Source organism: Protopterus annectens, chromosome 3.part0 (assembly GCF_019279795.1).
Source record: "Protopterus annectens isolate FY-2018-M chromosome 3.part0, PAN1.0, whole genome shotgun sequence".
NCBI classification, from domain to species: domain Eukaryota; kingdom Metazoa; phylum Chordata; order Ceratodontiformes; family Protopteridae; genus Protopterus; species Protopterus annectens.
The window spans coordinates 475,945,016-475,950,777 of NC_056731.1; positions in this window are offsets into that span (position 1 = coordinate 475,945,016).

The following is a 5,762-nucleotide window of genomic DNA, read 5'->3' on the forward strand; positions in this document are numbered from 1 at the left end:
GTTCTGAGGATTCTACACTGTCATTTTTTTCCAGGAATGGACACTTTTTTTATCCTGTGTCCCATGCACACAATCTCCTTTTTTATTTTTTTAGTCTGTCCTGTTTCATGATACATAAAATACTGTCCATATATTAACATCACCTCTTTTAAAGTTTGTAAAAACAGAGTCATCACATGAATGCACTCGCCAAGACTTGAGGAGGGATTCAGTTCCAGCAATACTACTCTCTCCTTTACTTGTTGATTTCATCTCTCCAATAGGACCCCCCCCCCCATGGTTTTATGTGGCTGGTGGCATGGTTCTGGGTACACTCTGATGGCCTAATGGGTGGGATTTGCAAACAAATGAATCTGTAAGACCTGTTGGATGAGTGAAACACAATGGGAAGGTTGGCATAAGTTTTACATACAATGAGATGTAAGTGATATATAATACTCTGTAAATCATAAAGTATTAATACTTTCAGTACTGTGCTGTCAAGTCTTTGCTGCCTGCTATGGTAGCCCACCTGGTTAAGCTCTCATTCCTCATGTGCTATAAGATAAAAGTGTACATCAGTACACGCAGTATCAACTACTTGGCTGACAGGTAGGTAGTCAATCTGAAAAAATCAGTGCAAAATACTGGGAGCTGTAGTATAATTGTGGATGAGCTCAGTGCACTGATGAACATTATTCCTTAATGTCCTAACATAACTAAAGAATGATTTGTAATGTTCTTTGGTATCTGCAGCAATCTTAAGCTCGTACTCTGTTTTACATTTGTTAATAGTGCTCCTAAATTACTTGTTGGCATGTTTCATTCTGGTCTTGAGGTAGGGAGAATGTGGGGTTGTTCACACAACTTTTCATTAGTTTTCTTCTTTCGTTATACAGGTTATTAATTCTACATTTAGGGCAGATGGGGTACAGACTATTCTAAGCAGCTGTTTATAGATGTTGGTAGAAACTGGAGGTGAATGGGGCAGGGGCAGCCATCTCAGCTGGGCCCATTTACAGCGGGATTGCAGGGAATTTTCTGTAGGTCTTCTACAAGCTGAACTAAGTTTGCCTGGAAGAAGTTCCTCATCATGGTTTCATCGGGTGATGGGATGATGCAATTAAACCGGGCAAAGAAAGTAATGGATTTCTGGTCAGATTTAACCAGAGATGAGGAGATTTGTGATGCGGTACTAGCAGGGGATTCACTTGGAGAAACCAAATGAAGGTCGGAAACCTTAAATGAATCCTCTATTTCACGCCAGATAAACCAATATGTTTTCGACACAAATGAAGTTTTTTATGACCATGAGGACAGATTCCCTTTAGATTTCCCACCCCCGTTACGACAGTCCGACAGGATTCGCAACAAGAATCCGGTCCACTACAGTTTTCACAATCGCAGAATGAATTACAAATGACTAACACCCTAGATACAAAACTTCAAATAGTACAACAAGGGAATACTTTTGAATTCAATAACTACAAAATATTCAATTTTAGCAGCCTGTCGGTCAATTTGGAATATTTCAAACTGTTTTCCAAAGGATTTAAGTTCATACCGATAAGGAAAGCAAGTATACCTAGGTCTATAGTTGACAAAGTTATTTTTAAGAAAAAATAATTTAGCTTTGTTATTTCATGACACTTTTAACCCACCTTCCAGCACAACTACCTTAAAGAAAAAAAGCACAATAAACCCCCCTTTACATCCACAACTGAGAAATTTGGAGAACTTGCTAGAAAGAGAAATAAGAGACACAGTAGTCCAACACAGAATTTTTTCCAATTTACCCCACGAAGAGAGAAAGTTACTAAATGAATTGCAGAACAATAGTCACATCAGAATTATGCAACCAGACAAGGGGGGCGGTACAGTCCTTATGGACACTATACTATACGAATCTAAGATGAAAGATATGCTTTACGATACTACCAAATATTCAAGAGCTTCGATTAACGAAGTTAATATAGCAAATTCTAAAATCAGTTTGTTGTTGAATGATTTATTATTAGAAGGTTCGATCACGAGGGATTTGTACAACTACTTGATTAATTTACATCCTAAAGTTCCCTCAGTGTTTGGTATACCAAAAGTGCACAAGGACCCAACAGACCCCCCTTTACGAGTTATTGTCTCTTCTGAGGGATCGGTCACAACACCACTGGCTAAATTTGTAGATGACAAACTTAAGCAACTTTCCTACAAGGGTGAAGCAGTTCTCAAAGACTCATGGGATTTTCTTAGGTCAGTTCAATCCCATTTATTCTCTCCCCACATTTTATTCATAACCTTGGATGTTGTGGATTTGTTTGGTTCTATTCCCCACGACATGGGACTTCAATGGTTGGAAGACAGTATGAGAGATAGTACCCTATTTTCTCAGAATGATTTTAGGAATTTTTTGTTGTTTATGGAGACCATTCTTACAAACAATTTTATGTACTTTCAGGGGGAATTTTTTAAGCAAACGAAAGGAGTGGCTATGGGGGCCAAATGCGCCCCAACTTACGCAAATATAGTGTTAACAAAGTGGGAGGAACTTTTTGTTTTACACAGTTCTTTTTCCAGTTGTTGGTGTTTGTATAAAAGGTTCCTTGATGATATTGTGATTTTTTGGACTGACTCACAAGAAAAGTTTTTTGAATTTTTGGATTATATAAAGAGTTCCACCAACTTTTTGGATTTTACTTATACCATTAACCCCCAGGTTTTAACATATCTGGATGTTTCTTTAATTAAAACAACCCAAGGATTTTCATCCAAAATACATCGCAAAGAAACCTTTTCCAATGCCCATTTACATTTTAAAAGTGGCCACCCTTTTTACCAGAAAAATAATCTGGTCAAGGGACAGCTCATTAGGGTGAGCAGAATGACTTCTAATGAAGAATACTTTCTTGTTGAGTGCAAAAAAGTTCAGGATATGTTTGGTGAGAGGGGCTACCCACAGGATTGAATGCAAGAAGTTCTTGAGATAGTGGTTCAAGGGAGAGAAGGAAGATTTGCCCCCATTTTAGGGAAGGTTCTCGTAGGGTCTACTGACAGCGAAGGGGTGACCACTAAGACCAACAACTGGGAACAGGCATACATTTTGGACTACACAGGTGACTCCAGGGTCATTAAGGAAGTTATTTCTAGGGAATGGAAAAGATTTGTTGAGATTTCAAATTTGGGTTTAGAGGGCAATCAGCCTTTGAAATTTATTTATCGTAAGGATTTTAACTTTAAACAACTATTTGAGTTTGGTGGACCTCGTGGTAAAGATGGGGGGGGTCACGGAAAAAGGGTACTTTTAAATTTGGCGCTTGTTCGCAATGCAGTCACATAATCAACAAAAATCATTTATATATTCCAGCAAGAGACAGGGAAATTTTTAGTAAAAGTTATGCTAACTGTAATACTCAAGGAGTTATTTACATTGTTACTTGTAATTGTTGTGCATCCTTTTACGTTGGGAAAACTGAAAGGAAATTGAAAAGCCGTATGTACGAACATTTTTATGAAATTAAAAAACAAAATAATAATGCTTTGTATCATCACCTTACAGACTGTTCACAGGCTACTTATTCTTTTTTTGTAGTAGAAATTGTTTCTAGGGACATAAGGGGTGGTATGTGGGAAGCTAGGTTAGAATACAGGGAGTTGTTTTGGCAGATTGTTTTGGAAAGTACAAAACCCCCTGGTTTAAATGACTTCTTGTCCATCACCTCTGTTCTTAAACTTAGGGCAGCAAAACTCTGATGTAATTTGTGAAAAAATCCACACAGTGGCAGTATTACATTTATGTTTAAAGGATTTTAAACAATCAAATGGTTTTATGTAACAATTTTCTATTTTAAACTATTTTCATTATTAGACAATACTAAGGAATATTTTGTTCATCAAGTGTATTTATGTTTACATTTTTATAGTTCAATTTTTTTGAAATGGAAGAAGACTGTTCATTTGTGTCGAAAATGTATCGGTTTATCTGGTGTTAAATAAAGAGGATTCATTTAAGGTTCCGACCTTCATTTGGTTTCTCCAAGCGAATTTGTTTTTGGTTTTGGTCCTTTTTGTTTGCTATCATCTCCACTTGTTGGTACTAGCAGGGGATTGGTTGGAAAGGGCCAAGACAAGGATACTGAAGCCTCTAGTAGGTTGTTTAACAATTTGTTCCAGTGCATTGTTATTAACAAAGTTTAGGAAACATTAAGCATTTCTGTTTTTTGAGGTGTAAGTGTGCCAGTCAATATTTTATTAACTTACGTCCATAGCAAGAAGATATTTGGCTTGATCTTTGTGGGGACCTTGACAGGAATCTGTAGCAAGAGATGAAGCAATTTCCAGATCTGTTAAGGGTGATTTGGATCACCAGGTGCTTCAGTTTAGGGTTGTAGGTAATCTGATATAAGGTGATGGTGTTTCTGACAAATACAAATACTCCCCCACAGATACCCAAAGGCCTGAATGCATGAAAAGAGCTAAACCCTGGTGGAGATGTAGTGCTGTCACTGCACTGAAGCCATGCCCCAGTAACTACACAGCTATGAATGTGCTTTAGTTGCAGGATGGCCTTGAGTTTGGGCATCTTTCTGCTTACTATACTTGCCCCACTATGATATCCAAATGTAGGTTTGAGTATGCTATGTAGAAATGTCTAGCAGGGAGACACTGACTAAAATGGCACTATAGGGCAGTAAAGGCTTAAGCCACTATGTGGAAGTCATGGTATGAAAAGTGTAAGCCATCCTTGGCAAAACATGAAGTTTTATCTACCATCTCATCTCAGGCTGACACATACTGGAACCCCAGAGCAACACTAACTACTTACCTAACTATTAAAGCCAATTATCTTTTCTAAGTATCTAAGCATCATTTTAATTAAAGGCAAGATAGTACTCAAGACAAGTTCATAGATTCATAGGTGTATACTAGGCTAATAGCCCTGAAGCTTTTACAAACCCAGTCCATAGACGTGCTGTGGCATCATGCCGCCCGACATTAGTTCCCAGTGCCTCTATCAACTAGAGCCACTGGAGTGATCCCCAGGGTGAACTTTCTACTTCCCATCAACTCATCAATATTTCTCTTTAAGAGGGCCAGTGAGGTGCTCTGCTTGACATGTATGGGAAGTCTATTCCAGAGCATGGGCAGTCTCTGGGTTACGAACCTGTCGCTCCAGCATGTTCCGCTGATTGTGGTCATTAGGCTGAGGTCTCTGGAGTGTGTGATGCGGAGGGACTGGGATTTCTTTAGATGTAGCATTTCTAACAGAGCTGGGTCAGACATGGCTTTGTAAGTCAACCACAGATCGCCTCTTAGTAGACAATATAAGACAAGAGTACAGCTGGAGTTTTATTGCGTCTGTCTATGTAGGACATGTGTTTAAGGCCTAGGATCCTCTAAGTGAGGTACTTTTGTGGTCTTTCCAGCTGTTGCATGTGTCTAGTGAGGTACATGCCAAATGGGGCATTATACTCAATGACTGGCCTAATGATGGAAGAGTAGAGAGAGGTGATGACCTCTTTCTTCCTGGATGCAAAATCCTTAGTAATGAGATGTGCCAAATTGAAGGACTTTCTGACCACAGTGGCAATGTGGTGGTCGAAGGAGAGGTTGCTGTCAACCTGTGCCCCCAGATCTCTTATAATGCCTTCAGTGTTCTGTGGGCTCCCACTGATGTGGTAAGTAGTGTGAAATGAGTTTTTCCCAAAGGGGATGACGACGCATTTTTTTAGCATTATGCTTATAGCCATGGTTTCGACACCAGTCATTGGTCTCAGTGAGGCCATTCT